We start from the raw sequence: 12,830 nt of genomic DNA on the forward strand, positions 1-12,830 counted from the left end.
TTTAAGAACAAATCCCATTCAGTTCTGTGGTTAATGTCTGCATGGTGTGTGTGTGCGTGCGTGCGCGCGTGCGTATGTGTGCCATGCTTGTGTAAAACTTAAACAATTTCAATAACATGGAACAATGTACTTGATATTGTTCATGGGAATCAACCGAGGGTGCACGTGGTTATGGCAGCAAGACCAGAATGGATGGATGGTTTCACTGACGTCCCCATGAGTGTAACTTGAGTGTTTAAACACAGCGGATGTCCTAATACATCATGTATGACTAATTGCTGGGATCCCGGGGTTTTCTTTAGGCCTGTCTGTGCCCAGATATGTCACGTGACAGCGTGCTGTACATTGTGTAGGGTTCACTGAGCAAATAGGTCACGTGATTCACCAGTTTTATTGACGTGGAATATGGCGATAAGCAATCAATGGGGATATGATAATTAAACAATAGTCAGTATGCTACTGAATACAAAACACAAGAAAAAGTGGCTGCATGTGGATGTACGGATCAAACATCTCCTGACATATCCAGCTTGGCCCACGGTGTTGTCAGTTGCTGGTTTCAAGATGTGACTACGACGTGATACAGACTTGAAACCATAACGGTATTCCTTGTGTTATTCCTGTCACAGATCAGCAAGATAGTGCAGCCCCACGGGGAACCACAGATCAATAACGAAACCCCTACCACTGGGAGCGGTAGTCAGTATATAACGAACAGATGGAAATAACCAGCCTCACTGCCCACTGCCAAACATTCCCATCATCTCTTCAGGCCAGGTATAGCTGGCGATAATCATGTTCGTCATCAACATCAATGTATGTTTACAATGTGTCACGTATTATTAACATAAAAGTATTTTTGGAAACACTACGTGGTGCATTACAGTTTCACTTGCTAGACAATGGCGACTTGAGCTTTACTCCTGGCCATGATGCAAGTCAATGGTTTGATGGCACTAATGACAGTGTACCGTGAACCAGTCCAGCACACCGACACCCAGTGTCGACGTCTCGGGGAATGTGAACATTCCACCAGCAACACAAGCGTGGCTCCGTGGAACAGCAACTATGGACGTCCTGGAACAATGAGTACCCCTTCCACACAGTCACCGAGCAACACACGCACACCTACCTCTAGCTGTTTACACACGGTGTAACTCCAGTCTGGTCAGAAGCGGCCTGGTGGTGAACAGCAGCTAAACGAACTGCCTGTTCAGTCCTGCGAGACGAGGCTGTGTGGAGTTTTCAGCCTCGGCCTCAATACCGTGTCTACACAACCCACGTGGATTCACTCCACCTGAAGCCCTGATGCCGGCATGTTGAGGCGTGCTAGCGCCATTCACCTCTATGTGACAGGGACCAACCATTCTGTTGACGGACGGAATTGGATATTTTTAGGCACGAGGTTTTCAGTGACATCATCAATGTCGGCGAATACGGGTTTTCTCTGAAACTAGAAGCCGAATATATTTCCGTTCACAACGCGTTACTGTGTTTCTCTGATAAAGGCCGTGTCATATTTCTTCAGTATTTACTGGATTTCGATGAAGTGTCTGTGGGTGGTGGTGGCGGCAGTGTAACACAGCATAAGTATAGGGAGGGAATGTGACATACACATATCGATCTCGTTTGCGCACTCACTCATCACTGCTGGTCCAGTAGGCAGAACATTTCCCCAAAGATCCCCAGGTCGATGGTTCGATTTCCAGGTCGTTACAAATTGTGTCTTGTTGTTCCCCTGGACTTCGGCATTTGATGGATGAAATGACCGTCCGTATTAAACTGGGAAAGGTGGCGCAGTGGGCTAGCACTAAACAATCGGCACCATCAATCCGGACTGGAAGTACAAGCAAACACAAACACGTATACCCACACGGACGCAGGTACGCACACACAAACGCACGTGCACTCACATCTGCGTACGAATGACCATATCACCATGACGAAAGCAACAGTGATTGCATCCAATGTTTTATCATATATTACTGCAAAATGAGACATAATTACACGTGATGCCCGCGGAAAGTTGCCTGTTCAATAAGCAAAGACACGTTGTTTTCGAAAACACAAACGGATGACGGAGAGCCCGGATATAGTGACATCGACGGTGGAGGGTAACAGTTCTAAACCTGTCATCCGCCTGTCTTCTGGTAGATACGAGATGCCTTTTACTTTCACTTTCATCTTGAATTTGCAAGGTATGAATCAACCAACGTATTGTACCGATATTACCCAGTTATGGGTGTGCCTGTACTAACGCAACCCGGCCTATATTCAGAAACGAACTAAGAATATACAAACATCGGATTAGGAACAAGTTCAATCGCAGCCATCTCTTACATAAACCCTGTACACATCCAACTGTTTTCCTAACAAGCCATGTACATGTCCAGCTGTTTTATTCCCCAACAAGCCCTTTACGTGTCCAACTTGTTATTCCCTAACAAAGCCATGTACGTGTCCAACTGTTTATTCCTTAACAAAGCCATGTACGTGTCCAACTGTTTATTTTTACAAACCATGTGCGTGTCCAACTGTTTATTCCCTAACAGGCCATGTACGATTCAACTTTTATTCCCAAGCCCCTGTACACTTCCAACTGTTTGTTTAACAAGCCATGTAGTATCTAGCTGTTACGTCAACTGTTTGTTTCTTAACAAACCATTCTAGCTGTAACTGTTTGTTGTTTCTTAACAAGCCATGTACGTGTCTAGCTGTACACTTCCAACTGTTTGTTTCTTAACAAAGCCATGTACGTGTCTAGCTGTACACTTCCAACTGTTTGTTTCTTAACAAATCATGTACGTGTCTAGCTGTACACGTCCAACTGTTTGTTTCTTAACAAGCCATGTACGTGTCTAGCTGTACACTTCCAACTGTTTGTTTCTTAACAAGCCATAATACGTGCCAACTGTTTATTTTTTACAAACCATAGCGGAGTGTTCAACTGTTTATTCCTTAACGAAGACCCATGTGCTTAGACCGTTCAACTTTTTATTCCGTAACAAGCCCTGTACACTTCCAACTGTTTTGTTTCTTAACAAACCATGTACGTGTCTAGCTGTACACGTCAACTGTTTGTTTTCTTAACAAACCATGTACGTGTCTAGCTGTACACATAACTGGGGTAAGGAAGGCCAACACCAACCAAGCAACTGGAATACCACTCAAAGGGCATTAAATACAACTGAGGTTTTGAATGACTCACTGACTGTCTGGAACCCATTTGTGATTACAAAGCAGTATAGTATGTATGCAGGCATGTTGACATAGGCAAGAACATACAACAGAATAAAGAAATATTTCCATGTCGACTTCGTTTGATTCCTGACTTACCATGACCTATGGCACATTGATGTTACTTGTTCCAGAGACGCACAAAGGTATTCAATCAATATCAGCACAATATCTGCGAACGCTGGTCAGTACAGATGTATTGACTGACTTCATCTCACTGCTGCTCCAGTTCAGGTTCATGATCCGTGGTTATGTGGGGCGACCGGTGTTTGTTAAACTGGTTATGTTAGAAAATGTAGTATAGCTATGTAATAATGACACAGTGTATGACCCAATGACTAATGGCTCAATGTAATAGTGGAACAATGTAATGATGAAACGATGGTGAATGGCGCAATTTGTTTATGAAACAATGGATAATAACAAAATGCAATATAGAATAAAAATGGCCAACGACACAATGTTATGATGAAACAATAGATAATGACACGATGTAATAAGGAAACAATGGATAATGACGAAATGTAATTATGAACGAATGATGACGGGACAACACTTTGCACTGGAAATCTGTTGGATACGGCGATTTGTCAGTCGCAGCAATCAAGGCTGCGTGGTTATTCAGCGCGGAAACATCCTCCGGGCTTACACCAAATTTTAAAGAGAGTTGAAGCTTGCTGATTTCGGTAACTGCACCCATGTCAAAGTCAAAGATGATTATTGTACCAAAGGCCTCAGGCCCATATACATTGGAGTTATACATATACATTATACATATGATACAATGAAGTAGTAATTAGTGATCAAACAGCAAATCATGATACAGGCAGCAAATTATGTACAAGTAGTGAAATATGATGGACCTACAAAACTTGTTATCCAGATTATTTACGTTTAATAAGAGCATAATTGATATAGTACGACAGCTTTATTATTACATGCTGGTCAGTTGATGAAAGAAGTAGTTTAAATGCTAATGTAGGTGGCTTACATAGATAATATTCAACTATATATTTCGTACGCAAATCTTATACAAAGGACATACACAAGTAAAAATGGATTACATTTTCCACATCTATATTACACAGTGGGCACATTCATTTTGCATCGTTCAATATCAAAACGTCTTCCTTCGTTTACCATTATGTTGATCAAACCTAACCTAAAACGTATAAATGGATATCTTAATTTCTTTGATGTTCAAAACGACAGATATTTCTCCGGCTGGAGTAGTGATTTGTATATTCTATAAGAGTCGTACCGTGAATTATTATGTATTACTGAATACCATTATATTCTTGATTAAAACATATTAAGACGTCTTTCTCGAAACTGAGTTAAAAACAAACTTGCATGCACCAACTGACTGACTTAACCATACAAAACCACAACCATGTGAAAACAGAAGATTTCTTACATAAGATGCCCACGCCACTTTACCAATGTTGTCCAAATGAACAAGCATGTTATAAGCCTTTTCTGGGTAATCTATGTTCTTGCATACACAATATCTTAAACCAGAATTTTATACATCGAATATGAGCATATATATATAAAGGGGATACCTCCACATTCACCGTACGCCATACAATTCAGGTGTAGGGGTCCTCCATTTAAAATTTCTTACAGGCCATCAGATGTATTTTTTTTTCTATATTCATATCTCTCACTGGAATCCCTAAATCTCGGATCCATACAAAGAATAGGCTGAATTTGACAATCAAATAGTTTAAAGTAAATGCAGGCGTCAACACGCGAATTTTACACAAGGCAGATAAAAGACTTATCAATGCTTTCTTAGCTTTCAATGAAAATTCAGTAACAGATGCTTTACAGTTCATAGCAGACGTAAACTTAATACCAAGATAATTTTATTGTTCAGAGACAATTACAGGTTGGTCATTAAAGGACCACCTTTCTTTAGAAGATATCCGGCCACCTTTTCTAAATATAACAATATTAGTTTTATCTAGATTAACGGATAAATCCCATGTTTAAGTATACCGTTCCAATACCCAGACTGTTAAAACCTTTAGTGACCACTGGTTCCTCCTTTGTTTTCCTCAGTATCGCTTCCCTTTGTTCTTGTTTGATATCATAGGATGACAGAAAGAAGTGGGGCGAAACGACCGTCACTTTCCTCATATTTTACAAAATCTTGAGATTAGACAGCTTCTAGGGTTGAGACGTGGAGCTGGTATACATTCAACAGATTTAAAAGTCAATATTGCTGAAAAGTTCGTCCGAACAACAAATACGATATTACGCGGTCCGACTGCTTGTCCATGGCTCTCCACTTCGGCGCGCACATTGTGAATTTGTGACGTACAGAAATGACGTACCAGAAATGACCGTGCTTGTGACGTCATTATGAGAACTGTCGATCAAAAGTAGGCGGAGTTCTAAGTCAGTTAGAATCTAAGTAGAGAAATCGTAATGGTCACTAAGATTTGTACAGTGTACATATATTCTAACTATTACGAAGGGGCACACACTTGCTGGGGCCATCTCACATCCACCAAGACCAGCTGTGTGTAGAAGGTCGCCTTGTGTGGTACTGTAAGGTTAAGTATGTATCGGGCAACAGTTGCCTCATCAAACACCCGTCTCGTCATGTGGCGGTACTGTGAGTTAGATTGTATCGGGCAACGCTTTGCCTCATCAAACACCCGTCTCGACATGTAATGGTACTGTGAGTTAGATTGTATCGGGCAACAGTTGCCTCATCAAACACCCGTCTCGACATGTGGTACTGTAGGTTAGATTGTATCGGGCAACACTTGCCTCATCAAACACCCGTCTCGACATGTGGTACTGTGAGTTAAGATTGTATCGGGCAGCAGTTGCCTCATCCAAACTACCCGTCTCGTCGTATTATTGGTACTGGGTGGTTAGATTGTATCAGGCAACACTTTGCCTCATCAAACACCCGTCTCGACATGTGTGGTACTGTGAGTTAGATTATCGGGCAACGCTTGCCTCATCAAACACCCGTCTCATACATGTATTGGTACTGTAGAGTTAATAGATTGTATCGGGCAGCAGTTGCCTCATCAAACACCCAAATCTCGACATGTGTGTGGTACTGTAGAGTTAGATTGTATCGGCAGCACTTGCCTCATCAACGGAAACACCGTCTCGACATGTGTGGTACTGTGAGTTAAGATTGTATATCGGGCAACAGTTGCTCCTCATCAAACCTGCGTCTCGTCAATGTGTGGTACTGTGGGGTTAGATTGTATCCGGGCAACACTCAACTCATCAAGAGCACCCGTCTCGACATGTGTGGTACTGTAGGTTAGATTGTATCGGGCAACAGTTGCCCTCATCAAACACCCGTCCTCGTCATGTGTGGTACTGTGAGTTAGATTGTATCGGGCAACACTTGCTGCATCAAACACCCGTCCTCGACATGTGTGGTACTGTAGGTTAGATTGTATCGGGCAACAGTTGCCTCATCAAACACCAAATCTCGACATGTGTGGTACTGTGAGGTTAGATTGTATCGGGCAACACTTGCCTCATCAAACACCCGTCTCGACATGTGTGGTACTGTAGGTTAGATTGTATCGGGCAACAGTTGCCTCATCAAACACCCGTCTCGACATGTGTGGTACTGTAGAGTTAGATTGTATCGGGCAACAGTTGCCTCATCAAACACCCGTCTCGACATGTGTGGTACTGTGAGTTAAGATTGTATCGGGCAACACTTGCCTCATCAAACACCCGTCTCGACATGTGTGGTACTGTGAGTTAGATTGTATCGGGGCAACAGTTGCCTCATCAAACACCCGTCTCGACATGTGTGGTACTGTAGGTTAGATTGGAGCAAAAATTGGCTCTGAAACGTCGTGTAAAGAATAAAAAAAGTTGCTATCCATAAAACGTGTCATGGATTCATGTTCATCAAACTTCTAAATGCATTTCAAAACTTCAATTTCGCATAAAGCTATACGGTTTTATGCATAGTGTAACCAGTGTTACGTTTACCAACCATGTACGTGAGCAGAAAAGGACATGAAGAGGAGTATTTTGATATCGAAGTTTATTTGTGCCCTTGAAAAACTTATCCACTCGGACAACCCCAGCTGTGTGAAGGCGGGTTGTATATAATCAGGTGTGCAGCAGACAGATTGATTGCTGATGTAAGGATCCACACCGTCTAGACCGGATGAAATCAAGCGGAGTCATGAAGATACTCCATGTAATCAGACATCCTCTGATGGCCAACAAATACTGCAAGGGACCTACAAAGGAGACCCCAGCACGTTTGACAATGGTCGTTAATGGGAAGTACACGTGTATACTATTTATGGAAATATTGTTATGTTTGAGCAGGGAATGGGTTATACACATGTTAGTCTTCAACAGCGTGTACACGAGTTGAGACTCCAGAGAACAGTAACGAAACCACGGTCACGATTGAAGCCTAAAATACTATTTGCATATTACATTCACCTTCCGAATTTTTGAACTACCAACGCGTAATTAGCATGCATTAATTTTGTTCAGTCAGTTATTACATGACGTTTTACTGGTACATAAATTTCAAGAGGAAGCTGTGAAGTGTCAGGAACGTTCAGTTAGTGGATGGACAAAAGGTTTACCAATTTCTCGACAGATGCGAAACAATTGTGGACCCTGATATCATCATGGAGATTCGAGCCCCATGATCAGCGGATCAGCAATAGCGACCACTGTGCCACCCCATCCTTCTGTAAAGCGTTACTGCTTCCATGCTGTTGTTTTGCTATCTGTAACAAGGAGGGCTATCTCAGTGCGCTGTATACATGATGTAGTTCATCTGGATACCTGGCACGGTTAATGTTATTGACATAAACGTTTTATTTATTTCAAATGCGAGGCATATGTTGGGGAATTTGGTAGGGACTTTAAGTTCCCACCTGCGTATTCAAAATATCCAGTAAACGTACGCCCGGAGTACACTTTGCCCTGAACAGTTTGACAGGCGGCACACGGTTTGTTGGTGTGTCATATTTTCCTGGCTCCTAACCTCGCCCTTATGCCAATCAGCTGTCGCCTACGGCAGCCGTAATCAGCTGCAGTTAGAAATATATGTGTTATGATGAACTCTTTTGGAGAACCGTTTGTTTCAAATACAGAAGCGATATCTACCGTTAGAGCTGCAACGTAGCGGGATTAACATCATACATCGCGCCATTCGTGGTGATTGCAATAGAGCTGTAGCACGGCGGTATATAACACATGGTAAACACCGCGTCTAGTCAGTGCCGTGATACATGGTCACTCGTGGTGATTGCTGTATAGACTGTAGCACGGCAGTATATAACACATAGGTAAACCACAGCGTCTAGTCGGTGCCGTGATACATCGCCATTCGGGGTGATTACCAATAGACTGTAGCCACGGCAGTACATAATACATTAAGTAAACACAGCGTCTAGTCGGTGCCGTGGGTGATACATAGCCATTCGTAGGTGATTACCTATAGATTGTAGCACGGCGGGATATAACACGTGGTAAACACAGCGTCTAGTCAGTGCCGTGATACATCGCCATTCGTGGTGATTGCCTATGGACTGTAGCACGGCGGTATATGAGTACGTGGTAAACACAGCGTCTAGTCGGTGCCGTGAGTGATACATCGCCATTCAGGGTGATTACCTATAGGCTATAGCACGGCAGTATATAATGCAGTAGTAAAAACACAGCGTCTAGTCAGGTGCCGTGATACATCGCTTCGCGATTCGTGGTGATTGCCTATAGACTGTAGCACGGCAGCATATAATACGTGGTAAACACAGCGTCTAGTCAATTGCCGTGGTGATACATCGCCATTCGTGTTGATTACCTATAGATTGTAGCACGGCGATTATACTAACGTGGTAGTACGGCGTCTAGTCAAGTGCCGTGATACATCGCCATTCGATGGTGATTTGCCTATAGGCTGTAGCACGGCAGCATATAATACGTGGTAAACACAGCGTCTAGTCGCAGTGCCGTGGGTGATACATCGCCATTCGTGGTGATTGCCTATGAACTATATAGCACGGCGGTATATAGCACGTGGTAAACACAGCGTCTAGTCAGTGCCTTGATACATGGTCACTCGTGGTGATTACCTATAGACTGTAGCACGGCGAGTATATAAACGTGGTAAACACAGCGTCCTGAGTCAGTGCCGTGAATGATACATCGCCATTCAATTGGTGATTGCCTATGAACATACCACGGCGGTATGCTATAGCACGTAGTAAAGCACAGCGTCTAGTCCAGGTGCCTTGATACGCGGTCACTCGTGGTGATTACCACCAGACTGTAGCACTGCAGTATATAACACATTGGTAAACCACAGCGTCTAGTCAGTGCCGTGAGTGATACATCGCCATTCGTGGTGATTGCCTATAGACTATAGCACGGCGGTATATAACACGTGGTAAACCCACAGCGTCTAGTCAGTGCCTTGATGCATGGTCACTCGTGGTGATTACCTATAAGACTGTAAGCGCGACGATATATAACGTGGTAAACACAGCGTCTAGTCGGTGCCGTGATACATGGTCTATCGTGGTGATTGCCTATAGACTGTAGCACGTCGGTATATAACTTACGTAAGTAAACACGGCGTCTGATCAGTGCCGTGATACATGGTCACTCGTGGTGATTACCTATAGATTGTAGCACGGCGGTATATAACACGTGGTAAACACAGCGTCTAGTCAGTGCCGTGATGCATCGCCATTCGTGGTGATTACCTATAGACTGCTATGGCACGGCGAGTATATAACACGTGGTAAGCGTCTAGTCAGTGCCGTGATATCTATCGTGGTGATTGCCTATAGACTGTAGCACGGCGCAGTATATAACTTTACGTGGTAAAGACAGCGTCTAGCCAGTGCCGTGATACATGGTCAACTTCGTGGTGATTGCGTATAGACTGTAGCACGGCAGTATATAACACGTGGTAAAAACACAGCGTCTAGTCAGTGCCTTGATACATGGTCACTCGTGGTGATTGCGTATAGACTGTAGCACGGCGGTATATTACACGTGGTAAACACAGCGTCTAGTCGGTGCCGTGATACATGGTCAATCAGTGGTGATTGCGTATAGACTGTAGCACGGCGGTATATAACACGTAGTAAACCCACAGCGTCTGAATCGAGTGCCGCGATACATGGTCACTCGTGGTGATTGCGTTTTGACTGTAGCACGGCGGTATATAACACTTGGTAAACACAGCGTCTAGTCAGTGCCGTGATACATCGCCATTCGTGGTGATTAGCCTATAGACTGTAGCACGGCGGTATATAACGTGGTAAACACAGCGCCCAGTCAGTGCCGCGATGGAACTCCAGGAAAAATCTATAATATTTATGTTTTCGTACACGTATAGGTTATCACCACTCTTGTGTTTTGGGATGGTTAATATCCTGCTTTATGAATAAGCATTGTATTTAGCGAGGGCTTGGCGATCTAAATACATAGTGTTTATTCCTAACGCAGGATATTAACCATCAAATCACAACGAGTGTGATAACCTATTTATCATACAATGTCATGTTTGCTTTATAATTTAAAAATGCGATTTCAAATGCCACAAATCATGAAACTAAACTTCGTGGAATGTCTATGACGTCACAAATATATTGCGGAGTAATACGTTACGTCACAAGCCCGGTGACATAAGTTTCTCCCGATCACTCAGCGCTCATCTAGTTCCCCGAAGTAAGCTTTTATGCTAAAGCACGTTTTGTTGTCAACAAATCTTAGCTTACGTTTGAAAAATAAAAAACAAACTCACGTGGAACTTCAGAAACCTTCAAATAACCTTTTGAACAACCAAATACGCTTTAATGTTAGCGTGACACTGTGCAACTGCTCTCGCTAACACTGACAGTCGGTCGGGCAACTGATATTGGTATCTTCGCTTTGTAATCTATTCCATCCATCAAAACCAGGCATGAATTTTCTGGGATCAAAGCACTGACAGTACCGTAACCACTGCCGTCAATCCGGACACGACCGCCGACCCTTGACGCCATGTTTGTTTCCCCACTGTGAAAGTAGTCACTGAAATTTGCATATGACCTCTCCAATTTCTATCGATATCCGTACATGACCCCAACGGATACCACCAAAATATCCGTTGGCTTTTATCCTTCCGAGAACACTATCCATTGTATGATAAATTTGAATATTCTTAACAGTATACACGTACCTTGTGTGTAACCACAGTGTTCAGAGCAGTGTCCAAAGAGTCAGATTCTTGTAGATTTTTGTGTCATGTTAAAATGGACATTGCTATGAAATATATTTTACATATATTAGTATTTTTAATACATCCTATATTCACGTAATCTACGACCATGTAACTGACCATGCAATACACGTCAATGTAACAGTCCATGTAACAGTCCATGTAATCAGAGACCATATACTAGATATAATCTATTATATGGTCTCTGATGTAATACAAGTCCATGTAACAGTCCAAGTAATATACGCGAATGTAACTGTCCATGTAACAAAGGTCCATATAACCAGTCCATGCAATACACGTAAATGTAACAGTCCATATAACTGTCCATGTAATGCAAGTATATGTAACTGTCCATGTAATACAAGTCCATGTAACTGTCGAGTCCATGTAAACAAGTCCATGTAACTGTCCATGTAATACAAGTCCATGTAACTGTCAAGTTCATGTAACTGTCCTTGTAATGCAAGTCCATGCAACTGTCCATGTAATACAAGTCCATGTAACAGTCCATGCAATGCACGTCAATGTAAGAGTCATGTAATACAAGTCCATGTAACAGTCAATGTAAAACAAGTCCACGTAATACAAGTATATGTGTGAACTGTCATGAAATACAATGTCAATTTAACAGTCCCTGTAACAGTCCATGTAATACCGAGGTCCGTGGCGATTAAGTATGCGTACGGTCATGCGGCGATTAAAAATATGATTTCGAATTAAATACTTCAGTTAAATGTAATACAAGAAGAGTATGTTTGGGTCCATTGCCGACTGGAAGTCCATGCCGAGTCGCCGGTCGTATGACGTTTGTATGACGAAAGTCGTATGACCGGTCATGCCAACCTGAATTAACGGGATACAACGGTACGGGTATAGCGGCGCGATCGGCTACGAGTCCATATGGCGTTCCCACTTTCAGCCGCAATGCAGCGGCACGTTGTACCGTCGAAGTAAACGTGAAGTCCATCGCAACCGTCCGCCGTACGAGTCCCGTAGCGATTCCGTGGCCTGAGTCGTAACAATTCCATATGTACAAGTCCGTAACGACCATATGGCCTGCAATTCCATGTAACAGTCATGCCCGTACGGTACGAAGCATCCATGTATTCACTGATCCATTATGACACAGTATGGCTGTCAAACAGCAATACGCATTCGATATGGCTGTCCATTGAAACGATTCCAGCTATGGCTACGAATTCCGTAGCAACGATTCAAATACCGGGTCGCCTTGGCACCAATGCGACGGGTTCGCAGCGGCAATGTCGAAGTATTACGGGTCCCGCGCATTATTTAACGGCGGGCGTAATGACGGCGGTATGACGTATATATATTAACGGCGCGCGGG

The 12,830-nt window shown here is 43.1% G+C and overlaps 1 protein-coding gene across 1 annotated transcript in view; it reads right to left on the reverse strand.

Moving 5' to 3' along the window:
* The window catches only part of LOC124270287 (sodium-dependent dopamine transporter-like), a 41,913-nt gene extending 40,505 nt beyond the window's left edge, over positions 1 to 1,408 (reverse strand). The window contains exon 1 of the mRNA XM_046705328.1: positions 1,133 to 1,408. The gene's annotated coding sequence lies outside the window, so the exon portion shown is untranslated. The remainder of the gene's footprint in view (positions 1 to 1,132) is intronic.
* Between the last annotated feature and the right edge of the window lie 11,422 nt (positions 1,409 to 12,830).

The sequence above is a fragment of the Haliotis rubra genome, unplaced genomic scaffold (genome assembly GCF_003918875.1).
Source record: "Haliotis rubra isolate DU_JTF1 unplaced genomic scaffold, ASM391887v1 Scf1501, whole genome shotgun sequence".
In the NCBI taxonomy this organism is placed as follows: Eukaryota; Metazoa; Mollusca; class Gastropoda; order Lepetellida; family Haliotidae; genus Haliotis; species Haliotis rubra.